The following is a 14,982-nucleotide window of genomic DNA, read 5'->3' on the forward strand; positions in this document are numbered from 1 at the left end:
AGTATTTCACCTCTCAGCATCAAACACTTACTCTTACTTCACTGGTGACCGATTACTCCACTCATATACTTACATCCTCACAGCTCAGCCGGTACATCCAGCATCCTCTTTTCCAGTACAAATTTTAGTCTTACTAAATTCTTTTGAATGTTTTAAAAATATATAAAAACGATCTCACTCTTAGGACCTATATTCTTTCCTCTTGCTTGTGACTGCATACTATGGTACACCATCAGCCTCGTTGTTGTGTTTTACTTTTTTTTGCTGTGTCGAGATCTGATTTTGTTATCTGGGTCAATCCAGCTTTTTAAAAAGCGTACTTTTGCTTTATATACACACATTAACAGTTCTTAATTTGGGTTTGTTTAACTTCTTGGTCTGATGTCGTCTTGATATAATACAGTTTCACGTATGAATTGTTTTCATCTCTGTGCTGAGCTTTTCCTCTGAACTAGCTGGATACACAGAGCAGTTTTATTTTACCAACTCTTAGCAATGTTTGCTTTAGCTCATGACAGATTTCCCCCAGCTCCCACTTAATTAAACACATCATATACGTTTTCCTTGTGAAAAGTCTGATTTCACTTTTGACTTTTGATGGAGACCGTCACCTCCGGATAGCATCTCCTTCTCCTCTGCCTAATTGGAGTTGTGTGTGTAACTGGAGGGGTTTTGGAGAAACTGTCAACAGTACCCTAGGGCTAAATATTCTAGCCAGCAGATTGACTTTGCCTTCCAGGATCCTTCGCTTACATTTCCCTTTAAAATCTGTGACATGTGGTAGGACCTCATGCTCCTCCCTAGCATTTTCTAGCATCCATATAGGTGTCTCATAAAAGACCCCTTCATGTTCTGCCTGCAAGTCTGCAAATCTCTGTCATCACATCCACAGCTACCGTTGCTCCTGGTATTTAAATTCCCATCAGCACAGTAGACCAAAAGTTCTTCACTATAAATGTATTTTGAGATACAGCCTTCCTGGAGCTGTCAGCTTGCTTTTCCTCAGCTGGGAGGCAGCTTCCTGCTATGCTGTGCTCTTCTAAAGTGCCTATTGTGAGAGGAGCCTGAGCCTCCTCAAAGGGGAGATAAGAGCAACTAATCTGGGCTTGGCCTGCTCACTTATGTCCTTTTACACTGTTTTTGTGCCTTGTATTTGTTCTATCTTTGCTCTTCCAGATCAGAAGCTCTGGCCTCAAACTGCTCTGGGTGAAGACAGTGGCTGAAGCAATTACTGAAGCGTTAGTGACTGTCCTGGAAGTTCCTGGAAGGGCAGGTGAGATCACTGAGCAGTGTATAAGGGCAAACAGTAAACTTCTGGAGGAATGGAAATCAGGGAAGGAGAGACCACTCTTCATGGAAATGAGTCTGAAAAGAAAAATCAAATACACGATCAATTGAGGGCAAATAGAAGGTTTAAGAAAACCAAAAAACAAACACAAAAAAGCCCAGCACAGATTTAACAAGAATAAATCATGCGATCTCACTGTAATTTTCTTCTTTGAGAAAATAATGTCTAGTAGATGAAGAGGAGGCAGCAGATGGGACATATTTTGCTTTAGGAAAGCTTTTGAAACTGTTCCACATTATTCCCTCGGAAGCAGACTAAAGAAATATGGTCTATATCAGTGTGCCCAGTATTTCTGGCTGGGTGAGACACTTACCTTCTTTCTGTATAAGGGAGAGACCATATGTTGCAGCCCTTCTTTTAACACATAACTGTATTGTGAAAGCATAGAAGAGCCAGTGCTTCCTGGGGCAATGAGATTTATGGCATATGTGCAGATAGATCCACATACTGCCACGATCAGTGGCCATAAGTGGGCTTTCAGTGTACTCGAAACAGTCCATCCAGTGGGCAGCCCTCCTTTCTACAGACTCTGGTCTGGGTTCAGAGAAGAGCAAGAGAAATTATGGCCAAGTCAATTGTCCTGGCAGGCAGGATGTGGTTCACAGCTTCAGGTTCATCGTTTAGAAGGTACGTGATGTTACTGTCTTGTGGGTGGCAATGGTGCACTGTCAGACTGAGAAGTTATTTTGACTGATGCCTGGCTAGGGTGTGTACTGGGCCCAGTTCTACTCAGTATGTTAATTAATGGCTTATATGGTTTAACAAAGAACTCAGTCACAAGATTTGTGGATACCCCAAGATACACTTTGAAGGTCAGGGTCAAAATTTTAATCAAGATCAGGAATATGAAATAAAAAGACTCAAATGTGCCAAAAGAGCAAATGAATATCCAAGTATAAAAAAAGACACTGAGGCTGAAGCATATCATGGCAAGATATAAGAATTAGAGAAAATCAGAAGTTAAACAGAAGTGAGTAATTGTGCGAGTCACATTCTGGGAGGTGTAACCAAAATGCATGATTAAAATCTGGGGGGAAGTTTCCTTTTCTGCAGTGCTGTTGAGGACTTTTCTGGATCTCTGTATCCACATTTAGTGTTAGAGTTGTGAATCATGCGGATACCAATGACAGAGGAATGAGTGGGAAAAGAAATTGTGAAAGTGGAACATGGTGTTATAAATTGTCCCAGTACCAGACAAGCAGATTTTCAGTTGTTGGTGAGGTAGCTTTTACAAGAGAGATAAGCTATATAAATCAACGTGGAACTAGATTGCAAGGTTTTAACTTTCTGAAACAATGAGATATTTTTATAGTTGAGATTTGTGGAAACTCACCAACTAAGCAGCAAAACGTGGTTCAAGATGGCAGCTCCTCTTCAAGAGAAATAAGCAAATTCTTGTAATTTAGAAAAATGCAAAGAACTGAAATCAATAGTATTGAGTAAGGAAATTGCAAAGAATTGTCTCAGCAATTAAAGTTCAGGCTAAGCAGGCCCTGTGAAGAATGGGCAACTAGATCAATAAAAAATATAGAAATACAAATGCTGCAAGTCTGAAGCCTAAAAGAGGTGAACAAGAATGTCTGATTTTAAAGGAAGTTATTGATATAATAAATGCCTTGGAAACTTGGCAGAAAGGTGGAAAGCTCTAGTATGGAACAAATAATAGAGGAAGGATGGAAAGGGGGTACATTAGTGGTGAAGCAGTGGAGGGTATGAGGAATTGTCCCTAAATGAAGTTTCAGTAGAGGACATTTTGGAACAAATCAATAAGACGAACAGTAAGAAGGCACCAAGATAAGATGATGCTCGATCAAGAGTTCTGAAAGACCTCAAACACTAGATTAAGAGAAAGCTAAATGTAGCATGAAAAGTGTCATTTAAGTTGACCACACTGCAAGAAGAATGGGAAGTGGCAAATGTGTCTTCAGCCTTGAGGAAAAAGGACTCCAGGACTAATGTGAAAAACCATAGATCAGGAGATCTCACTTCCAAACTGAATAAGTGGGTAAAAACTGCAATAATAAAGAAGAGAACCAGTAGACGGTTTCATAAATGTGATTTATTTGGAAAAAGTCATTACAGTTCTTGCAGAAGGAGACCGTGTCTCATAAATCTATTTGAACTCTTTGAAGATGTCAACATGCTTGTAGGTAAGGCTGATCTAGTTGATATAGTGTGTAAGGACTCCCAAACAAATGTCAATAAGTCTTCCTGCAAAGGCTCTTAAGGCAGTTATGCTGGGAAAAAAAAAAAAAAAGGTGTCCTCTTGTAGGTAAATAAGACAGAGAAAAAATAGGACAAAAAGTGGGAGAAAACATCAGTGTTCCTACTGAAAGGAGCATCATGATTTGGTCACACAACTATTAAGAGTTAGGACCCGTGCTTTTCAATAATGCATTGGCAAGGTTTGTGGATGACGCAAAATTAACTGAGAGAGTCACATCCAACCCCGCCAAGAGAGGCGGGTGGTTCTCATGATAGTGAGTGACTGTGTCAGAAATGGCATGTGAAAGTCAATGCTAATAAATGCAAAGTAGTTTCTCTGGGAATATACATATTCAATCACGTATTCTACTTATTCACTTATGGATTGAACATGAAGTTATTATCACTCAGAAGTAGAGTGACTGTAGGGTAGCACTCTGAAAGCACTGATGTAATGACCAGCAGCAATCAAAAATTCAAACTGAATGACAGAAAATGTTGAAAAAGAAAAAAGGAGAAGAAAAACATGATTATATGATTATGTCACTACATAAATGTTTGACAAACCCACATATTGATTAATACGTGCACTTCTGTTCATCCTGTCTCATAAAAGATAGAACCAAAAATGATGGGTGGGAGTTATTTAGCTCAGAGATCTAGACACCTAAATTTAGGCTTCTATCTGTAGGTGTCAATCTGTGAGGTAGATACCTTAACTCCACCACTAAGTCGAAGTGTTTTAATCTGAATTCCACCCACAGAGAGTATATGAGAAAGGTGGAATAGTTTTCATATCAGGACGGAGAAAATTGTTCGACCTGGGACAGAGCTGTTGAAAATTCCTACCTAGATAGCAAATAATGACGAAGGGATGGCTATTATTTTTCAGAATAGAAGTAAAGGCTGTCCCACGAAATTATTAGGCATCAGTTCTAAAACAAAAAAGAAGTCATACATTCTCATATAACATATTATTAAATTGTAGAACTTATCGCCAGAGGCTGTTGTGTAGGTCAGAAAGTATAAATTAATTAAAAACTTCTGGAAGGCTGATGGGAAGATGGTGTCCTGCCAAGCGGAATTACGAAGGCTCATTCAACTGTCAAAAGCAATAGAGGCCCTGACCTTCCTATTGCAGGTAGAGGTAAATGGGAAGGACGCTGAGGAGGCAGAGTAGGACAGTGAGGGCAATTTCCAGGCCAGAATAGAGAGTGAGAAAATGGTCTGCACCCCACCAGCATCAATTCCTGAGGTCACTGAACGCCATGAAGGGGCATCCATGGTTTGGATCTCAGGAATGGAAAGTGTGGTGTTCCCCAGCCTAGGCTTGGAGGGAAGGAGGGAAAAAGGAAAGTACTGCTTGAAATCTGGTATGAGAGTTTTAAATATTAGGGTAGAGTAACGGTGGTCATACAACTAGCCACTAGTTATGTGCAGAACATGGGAACGAGAGTCAGTGTTCATAGTTCATGGTCTTCAGCACTTTAGAGTTGACTGAGTGAAGGGAATACTGCAAGCCACCAGCTGCTCTGTACTTTCCAGGGCTTCCAGCTAGTTGCTCCTACCTGGGGCTCAAGATTTAAGTACTGGAATTCAGATACTGCTTCTGGTCTCTACTAGAGCAATGCTCCTGTGGTTTTTGAAGACTTGAATTGCTAACAACCACATTCAGCCGAGCTTATCTTGCTCATTCCAGACTCTATGGGCTTTTCCGTCATCACTGAAGTTGCAGATGAGATCCCGAATGCAATCAATAACAAATGAATGTGGTCAGGTTGATTGGATGTCTCAGAGGAGTAGCCAGCAAGATATGCAGGACTGCAGAGAGTAAAGCTGGAGAACATCTCCAGCTTTCTGATACGGGGAAGCAAAACCCTGGTTGTACTAAAATATGAGCATGGCTACTACTGCAGATAAGTTTAGTTTAGAATAAAGCTGTGTGGTGTGCTTCCAAACATTCCTCTTTTAATCCTGCTTTCATTTTCCAAATTGTTTGGATATATTTTCATGATTCATTCTGTGCTGCAGGAGAAGAAAACACCTTGTTTCCATTTTGAGTTGCTCGGCTGGCCATCCCCGGGGTATTTGCAGCTGGCTCTTAAATGGGTGCAGGTATTTTCTGGTGTGCTTAGGCACATATGAACTTGGCTCCAGAGAGCTCAGAAGGACTTAAAGTCCTCTGGAGAACAGTATTGCTCATCTACAGTGTGAGCTTGGAGGATGGTGACTTAATTAGATTGGTAGCACTGTTTAAAAGCAAATTTGGAATCTAATGCAGCTGTCTTTAAAATACACTTCATAAGAAGCCCACGATAAAATGGGAATTGGAAACCCTTAAAGGGGGCTAAATTTGATGGTGACTTTTGTATCCTTCGGTGTAAAGCGTACCAAGCTGCGATGTGGTAAAATCAATTAGTAACGTGGGGATCTTTTGCTCGAAGTGAAGCTTTCTGTAAGAACATGCAGGGTTTGGTAGGAGTTGCTGATGGTGGTTCAGGATGCAGCATCCTCTGACAGAAGGGCTGGAGCCTCATGTCCACATGTCTGGTAGAAGAGCACTCAAGCCTCCCACTCCAGCATGGAATTCCTGCTTTATTGCGTATCTCTAACAAAGACCATGATTACAGGAGCACTGCTTCAGTATGTGACGTAAGGAGTTCCTTCCCCCTTCTGTCCCAATACTGATGTACTGTCACAACTGTGGGGCTGTCACGGGAGCTTCTTATGCTGGCACAGCCTCTGAAAGGAAAAGATTTGTAATTACATGCAAAAAAGAGAGCGCTCTGAGTAATCTGTGAGCTTTGGTATGCATATGTATGTTCCTCGGTCTCTGGATGGGGATGATCAGCTTTACATGAGCGCTTGTCACCAGGGCAGGACTTTGAGCTTACTGCCTGATACGCTGTTTGAATGCTGTGACCGTAGGACTCCTCAGAACATTTCTTGTTGTTTAGTGTTATTTTTTTTTCCTTTGACCTAGAAAATATTTACTCATTTCTTTTTTAACAAATCAGAACTGCTATCCCTAGAAAAAAAAAAAGAAATTAATAAGGTATTTCGGTGCCTGTCGGGGTGTTGCCAATGGAAATCAGGGTCAAAACAGCATCATGGTTCTGGACTTAATTAGATAGGCTGCTTTTCTGGGGCAAGATGTTGTAAGGAGTTGGGCACCGGGGAATTTTTTGCATTGAGTTAAGAGGAAAGCAGCTTTAACATTTCTTCCTCCGTTTCCTAGAAAATGAGTTTTCTTCGTGGCTTTGGATTGTTCAGCCCAATGTCTCTGTTTTGTCACGATACGTTTCACAACATATTTGTTACGTCCACGCACCGAACGCTAGAATTAATCAAAACCGAAACGTTTCTAGAGGAAGCCATTTCACGTCTATCTCTGCCACGAGACTGGCTGCACTGATAGGGATTAGAGGTTGTTACACTAATGACTTAGATTTTTGTCTCGTTGCCAGAACCGTTTCCCAATTTAGAACCTTTTCTTCTGATTAATATTTGTATTCCTCCCACAATTCCTCTTCTTATAGGAATTCGTACTGGGAATTATTCCAGACCTACATAATGTCTCTGAAATCTTTTTATCCCTCTGTTTGCTGATCAGTGGAAAGGATTTTAATGCCAGGTTAGGTAATCGAGATAAATCCTAACTTCATCTAACTTTATCCCTCGTCTATGTCTTGGATATTCTAGAAACATTTTTTGTGATCCATAAATAAATTCACATAGGATTTTGATTAATCTTTCTTTTGCTCTTATTTTTCCAGCGAAGCCTCATTACATTAAACGGGAGATCAAACAGAGTGAATTACAGCTTCCACTGTTCGACTCGCGCTAGTTTGTTCAGTGCCACACCTTTCTTCGTGTGCTCTGAAAACATCAATAAGCTCCAAAGAGAACCTTTCGTGCACAGCTGGACACGTGCAATATATTTTAGTGCCGTCCTGAGGCAGGGATGGTTTCTCCCTAATAATGCCTCCTAGCCTCATTCAGTTATTGGAGTGAGCTTGCATGGCAGTGTGGAGTATATGCTGATATAGTTCACTTCTCAGTGCCCCTCATTATAAAGCAGATGGAGCTAACCAAGCCTGTTCTCTTGCAGGTGCTTGGAGCCAGCAAAGACACGAGGATGCTGCTGCAGTTTGGGAGAGGTGGGGCTCCTGGCTCTGAGAGCTGCATCACAGCACTGCAGTCCTGTGGGCTGGTTCCTTCTGCTTCTGTGCACCCTCGTGTTGGACATCTCGTGGCCACGAGCCAGCTGCTTCGCATGCACCTAAGGAAAAGCTTCACCAAAAGACACTTATCCCAGTTGGAAAGCTACCTGACCTTGGGTGTGGGCTGTAGCAGGGAGCTGGGCTTGAAATGGTATCTCTTTAGCCATCTTCTTCTGACGCTGTTAGTCTCAAACCTCCTGCTGAAATGAACCCAGAGGTCAAAGTTTCCTTCTCAAGGAGAAGACTTTGGTTTGTGTGACTGCCAGGTGACAACTCGGCACCTCGGAGCCATCGGGTTCAATGAGCCCAGAGACGGTGGTGGATTCAGTTCGTTAGGAGAACTGGACTGCATGTTATCCCTGACAGTCCTCGAGGTAGATGGAATGGAAAAAAAGCTTCCCTTGCTTTGACCCACGGTTGCTCTTTCCTCTGATGGTTCATTGATTCCCTTTGCTTCCCTTCTCATTTAACAGATTTTATAAGTTGGGCATTTACAGATCTGCTGCTATTAACATTCAGTGTTAGTGGACCCGGGAGCTTCTCTGCCAACTATTGCGGAGCTTCTGAGCCTGCTGATTTAAAAACGTTCATTGCTGATAGATTCTAACATCTTTCTCAGTTACTAATAGACTGGAAAGTATTTCATCATCTTCAAGCAATGAAAGCAAATCATCCTTCTTTCCAAACACCGAATAAAAGTCTGTTTGAACACTTCTGCATTTTCTGCATAATCCCTCACGATTCCACTGCCCGCACCCAGCAGTGACCCTGTGCTGTTGCCAGGGTTTCTTTTGCAAACACAACTTTCTTGTACTAAGCTCTGTCAGCCATGGATTTGATTCTGAGGTTTCTTTGTTTCATGCTTCTGTTCATGTAGGTCAGGAGTTTTCCTGGCTATTGATTTACAACGAGTTATCTGCAGTACTGGTGTTTGACATTTCGGTGTTTGTTTGTTTGCTGCTATGACTAACAAACGTTAACCAGGCGAGTCAATTGTTTTAAGATTACATGCTGAGTGTCTGACAGTCTATTAATTTTTGCTTGTTGTTTTTTTTTAAAGAGCCAGGTGAAATAACTGGGAATAACACACCATTTCCCCAGTGTTCACATGCATACAGATATCTCTGTCATATATACTTAATACTGTGTGCATACAAATACATGTATCTATAAGCTCCCCAGTAGCGATCCCATATAGAACACTTCTGACAAGCTGGAGTCTTTTAATATTTGCAGTAAGGGCTTGCAATATAGCAAAGGAATGACCCTGGTGAGAGATGTGCATTTCTTTTTTCCCTTTGAAATCTGACATGTCACGAGTCTCATTGTGTTAAAGTCTATGTGTGTTCTGCTGAGACTTGCCAGTGTTGAGCGATGTATTCCACAGAGACCTTGTCCAACAACAAGCACCATCCTGGCTTCAGGCAGGAGCAGGATTTTACCTGCAATACGCAGCAGAGGAGCCAGTGCTGGCTGGCAGAGCTCAGAAGCAGAGCAGATAGGAGGATGTAGAAAGTATGGAGAAATGGTTGTGAAGAAGGGAGAGAAGCAAAGATATCTGGACAGGCACAGGTGGGGGCAGGGAAAGTAGGGTAGGGGTAGAAAGAACAGTGCTGGTTCCTGTGTGCTCCCTGTTAAGAATGTGGAACAGAGTTGAGCACCGCACAGTGCCTCTCATGCAGATGTAGCAGCCAATACATGAAACCACCAGCACAGCGTGTGTGTTCAGACTCAACCTACTTAAGGCCTTTATAAAGGATGGCAGCATCTTACTGTTACCAGGAGTCTGGTTATTTGAAGGTATCAAGACCCAGAGGAGTATTAGGATAACAGAACAGCATCTCTTTGGCCATGGTACCTTGGGAAGAGCTCTGCCCGGGCAGGGCTACCTGTGCTGCTTATGTCTGGTACAGCTTCAGCAGGGCTGGAGGTACAGCAGGCAGTAGAATAGAGCTGTGGGAAATCTGCCCCCCCTTTCACATACTGGGAAATGCTTCTATCCCCTGTGCTGCGTCACCACATGTTGGATACCTTAGAACCCAGTGGCTCTCTTTTCTCATAACGACCATTGCAGCACTTTGAATCTGAGGGGCTTTCCTGTGCTGAACCTTCGTCTTGCACTCTCACCGCTGCATCTCTTCATTTTCATTAGGAGCAGATGGAGCATGAGTCCCACTTCTTCCTTCCCATCCTTGCTGCCAAGAGATCTGTGGTGCCTGGGCATATTTTGCAGATACTTCATCTTCTGCTAGTTTTCACCCAGTGCTTTTGATTAATTTTATCCATGTACATAAAATTATTTTGTGAGTGACACTTTTCATTTAACAGTCCCGTTGAAAGCCAGGTTTACTAACCTGATTCCAGTGAAAACATTTAATGCCTCCTCTTTTCGAATCCGAACCTCATGATTATTTTTGCTGTAATCCACTTTTAATTGTAAGTACCCAGCATTCTGCCAGTTCACGCGGCACCGAATGACACAGGGCTGCTCTGGAGTGCTCCAGTGAGCGTCTTCTGGGGAATATTGAAATTCAATGGAAACAACATGAGAACCATTATCTGAAACAGCCTCTTCAGGCAAACCATATGGGGTGAAATATTCTGCGCTGCTTCAATAATCTGAGCACAGATACGTTCGCTGGTAACTCTGCAGTAAGCATCACTCATTTGCTTTGTCTGCGCGGTATTAATGAGCCATTTCAATAGACAGCAGGTTTCAACTATATTTGGTGCATATTCATGTCGCTTCCTTCGAGATGTTTCAAAACTCCTTCCCCTACATTAACTAGAAAGTCTCAGTTGTTCTGTCAAGCGCTGGGTACCAAAGACAAGGGTCATCCTGTCCTTCCCAGGCTTGGCTGAAGAGTGGGGCTGGTGTTTGGAATAGAGGTGGTGTGGTAGGCGTGCTGCCTTTCTGAGCCTTCCTTCAGCAGGGAGGTTTGGCTGCTGCTTTCAGCAGTGTTTGCCAGGGCTACTTCTTTCTGCACGCAAAAAACCCTCCATGTTATTTTGCGGTTCGTCTGTCACACGGGGGTTGTGGTTGCTAGCAAGCAGCGGAGCCTCACAACTCTTCTTACAGATAGATAGCCTCACATTATTATCACGGAGGAGTGAGAATATGCCGAACTCAAAACGGAGAGCACAGAAAGAAAAGCTGTTTGTTTTGACTGGGCTGATTTGTGCTGCGTCTCTCAATACCCACCTGTGCTGCTGTTCTGATGTGGTCAGGGGGGCTGAATTGCCCCAGACATTGGTGCAGGTACTTGCAGAGCCTCCCTGTGCAGGTCTGCAGCATATTCCACTGCACTGATAGACTCCAAAGAACCAAGATGTACACAGAGACCTGTGGGGGGGTGCCAGAAGCCCAACAGAGCATCCTGGTTTAATACTGAAAACCAGGGAGGTGGAGGTCGGCAGCCGAGGGCTGGAGCAGCAGCCAGGTCCTCGAGTTGCAGCAGCGCAGTTTGATGCTGTGGTTGTGCCAGGGCTAATGGGAGAAGAGCTGGATTGGCTGAGAGCTGCAGTCCTCTCAAGCTGGTGGAAGAGCTACAGGTGAGGGTTTTTTCTCCTTCTTTTCTAGGGAACAGTCTGCTGAAGGGAAGGAACAAAGACGAGCACAGACGTCTGTGAGGCTGTCCTACACCTTTTCAAGTCCTTGCATTTCTTTTTATACATTATTAGAAGTCAGTTTTATTGCAGCGTCTTTTCCTTCTCCGTAAAGAACAAATTGTTAACATCGCACTGCCTGTCTCCAGGGCTGTGGTGATCCTGCTGCTCCTTTCCTTTCTGTCTTTGGAAATTGCAATGATTTTCAATATCCCCCTTGGAGCTGGGGCAGCATCTCTGCTCCCAGGAGCGGACAGCCCTCTACCTTGGCACAGGCTCTTCCTTGGGGTTGCTGCAGCTTACTAGCGAGGTTTGGCTCCAGTCCTCCTTGCACTGAGAGCTCTGAGGGGCTCCTCGGGGCTCCCCCAGCTGTCAGCTGTGTACAGAGATGGGGTTGCTGGTGCCTGGGGGAGCAGGGAGGAAGGATGGCTCCACCACTGCCATTGTCCAGCTGCTAATGCTATTCCATGTATCATCTGCCTTGCAGACAGCTTGAGGAGCAGGACAGAGATGTCAAGGCCTGTGCCTGGGTTGTTCTGATGGCCTTGTGAGCTCAGAGGTGTCACTGGCAGGGGATGTGCCCATTGCCAAAGCTTCCCAGCTGTCCACTGCTACCAAGGGCTGTTTGGCTGGGGGCAGTGCTGTGTTTGGTGCCTAGTGGCTGTGTTTGCTAACAATCTTGGGTGGTGCTAAATAGATAGAGAGCAGCATTTTGTGCTTTTGCATTCATTCAGCTGCCAGGCAGGGCATTTGGTGAGCTGCTGGAATCCCAGACTCATCCCAGCAGTAAGCCAGTTCATAGCCAGCATTTGCTGGGTTGGAGTTTGCAGATAGAAACTTGACCTGGGACTTGGGATGTTGGAGGTGCCCATATGGGTCTGATTCTGCCTTCGTTTACTGAAGAAGAGCTTTTCTTTCAGTGCAGTTGGTGCTGTTTTTCCTCAGTGAAGCAGCAGTAGCCCCTGTGAGGCAAGGAGCACAGTCGTGATGATGTAAGGAGCGATGGAGGACGTGGGCACAGGAGGAGATGTTGGAAAAATTCCCCAAAGTGATGAGTGAACAATCCTAAACCTCAAGGAGGCTCTAGGGGCACGAGCATCCCACTATTGCTGGGTCAGTTGATCCCAGAAGATCCATGGAAAACCTGATGGGGATTTGTTGCTGCTAACCAGGGGCACGGTTATCCCAAGGAAGTCTGAACGGCCCCCACAGCTGAGGTGGTGTCTGGGGTGCTGTTTTCAGAGCTGTGCATTGAGAGCAAAAGGTGCGGATGCAGAAGCAGCAGCAGGAGCAAGCTGACCTCATGGGTCAAACTGCTGGGGTCAAACAAGCAGGAGCACAGTTAAATCTGGGATGAAGACCGGTGACTGGGAGGAACACTCAGCAGGCCTGGCACCTCTCCTGCAGGGATGTAAGGGCTACAAGAGGGCTGCCCTCTGCGGGGATTAACTGCTGAGTTGAGGCTGCTTGGAGGGGGCATTTGGCTTCTGAACTATATGCTGGGTTGCATGTGGGCATGTCTCACTGGGCTGGCTGGGACAAAAAGCAGCAGCTGGCTCAGTCTTCCACTGTCAGATGCTCTTTGCTGTAGATAAAAGCTTTTTCTGGTTATTCTAGTTCCCATGGCTGTCAGGGCTCTATAAATGGCAAAGGCTGCTACTGTGGGTCAGCCCTATGGGAAGCTCATCTTGTCCATCTGCCCCAGGAGCCGGCTGGCAAACCATCCTCCTTTCCTAAATGTGCCTCAAAAGCAGGCAACGCAACGCTTGAACTGCAACCCACCCGAGATAGCAGCTGTGCACCTGTGGATGTGCTGTACTTTTGGGTGAGCTCTGGGAGAGCTTTTGCCTGGCCCTCCTGCTGGGTGTCTGAGATGTGAAGCCTTAGGCTTGGCTGCTGGAGCAAAGGGTCAGAAACCCACTGAGCGCATCTTCATGTCTGCCTGTACTTGGATGAAAAGAGGAGTCTGAGTGCTACTGGTTGTAATGGAAGTGCTGGGAGCGCCTATCCTGCTATTTGTTTTTTTTGGTTAAAACTCATATTTTTCTTTTTCTAAATGCTTACTGCTAAGAATAACTGCTTTTTCACCTCTTGTTTGCCCTTCCACCAGCCGCTTGGGGCCACCATTTTAGACTTCAGCTGGAGCTGCAAGGAGTTAGTGATCTGTTAGAGACTCTATTTGAAGTAGAAAGAACTGGATTTTGCCTTCATTTACACCTCGAGGAGCTGCCACGGGATCTTGCTCTGCTCCCTGCAGCCCTCATTGGGGAGCCGCGCCACAGGAAATGCTGAGCAGGAATCAGGCATGAGAGCATCGTGCTGGGTTGGTTTTGCTCTTGGAAACAGAAGGTGGAGCAAACCACAACTGAGACAAGGTGACTTTTGGTTTGGTGCACGTTCTGCTTAATCCTTGCTAACATATCACAGAAGCAGACCTTGCCTTGCTCCTGATCTCCAGCTCGCCCCACAGCTTCTGCATCAGGAAAAGCTCATGGCTGTGTTTGTGGAGCTAGAAGAGGGCAGCCCAAAGCCATACGTGTCCTGATGCAACAGCTCCTGTTTCTTTGCAGTGCTGGAAGGGGCTGCTTTCCTTCTTCACCAATGCTCCCTTCAGCCCAGCTTGTGCTGTACTCCATTCTATCATGACTCCAACAAGCACAGTCCTTACAGAACTCCAGCCTTTGCTGCAATGTGCTTCATAAACACTGCAGTTAAATAGATGGTAGATGGCATTTTTTCGGGGGAAGGACAGCAGGGCACCTGGAAGGACAGGGGCCCTGCCAGCTTAATTGGAAGTTAAGCAGCAGTTTCTGCAGGGACTGAGTTGTATGATAGCAGGAAACCTGTGTGGCTCTCTTTGTGCCCTCATAACTCACATAACTGAGGCTTGGGAACAAGCTCTGACAACCTCATCTGCTCTGGTTGCACCGTGCTCATCTCTGCACTGAAGTCTTGTCTCCTTGCTCTTGAAGACTTTTCTAAAGAGTTCCTTATTTGGAAGCCTTGATGAGAGGTCTACAGGAAGATTTTCTTTAGTAATGAGATGAGACATAAGCACCAAGATGGACAGTGGGGGCCAGACCCCACCAGACAAGCTACCACAACAGAGCAAAGCCCACCAGGGTGGCTGGGGTTGCCAGACCTTGCTCCCCAGCCCCAATGGTTTGTGCAAGGACAGCTGAAGATTTTCTGCTTCCACATAACCCAGTCTCTTTGGTGATCACTGTTCTTAAATTGCTCTGGATATTAGAGTGCATGAACAGGCCAACTCAGTTTCCTCCAAGGGAATCCCTGTGTAATTTTAGGGGGGGCGTTTACTGTTGGTTACAGAAACCAACCAATTGCAGCTTGACTTGTGGGCAGGATACTCAGAGAGCTGGCATATAGAACTACCAATGCTGTGTTCCTCTGGGATGCTGCTACCAGCTATTGCAGCTGGCATCAACACATGTCTTGTCTTCCTCTCCAATCCAGCTGTTTAGGCTGAATCACCACTTTGCTGTTGGGAAGAGCTGAGATGTAAAACTGCCAGAACTTATTTGTGTCTTCTGCTACCTACATTACCCAAACGTGCACTTACCTCCTCAGGTGCAAGTTGCC

The 14,982-nt window shown here is 44.8% G+C and overlaps 1 long non-coding RNA gene across 2 annotated transcripts in view; it reads left to right on the forward strand.

The window, feature by feature from the left end:
• Positions 1 to 9,047, forward strand: part of LOC140258103 (uncharacterized) — a 26,694-nt gene extending 17,647 nt beyond the window's left edge. The window contains exons 5-6 of one of the 2 annotated variants that reach the window (XR_011905179.1): positions 1,177 to 1,273; positions 7,665 to 8,523. This is a non-coding gene — a long non-coding RNA (uncharacterized lncRNA). Of the gene's footprint in view, positions 1 to 1,176; positions 1,274 to 7,664 lie in introns of both variants that reach the window. The other variant, XR_011905178.1, reaches the window with a different exon arrangement.
• Positions 9,048 to 14,982: the final 5,935 nt, after the last annotated feature.

The sequence above is a fragment of the Excalfactoria chinensis genome, chromosome 13 (genome assembly GCF_039878825.1).
Source record: "Excalfactoria chinensis isolate bCotChi1 chromosome 13, bCotChi1.hap2, whole genome shotgun sequence".
Taxonomy (NCBI): domain Eukaryota; kingdom Metazoa; phylum Chordata; class Aves; order Galliformes; family Phasianidae; genus Excalfactoria; species Excalfactoria chinensis.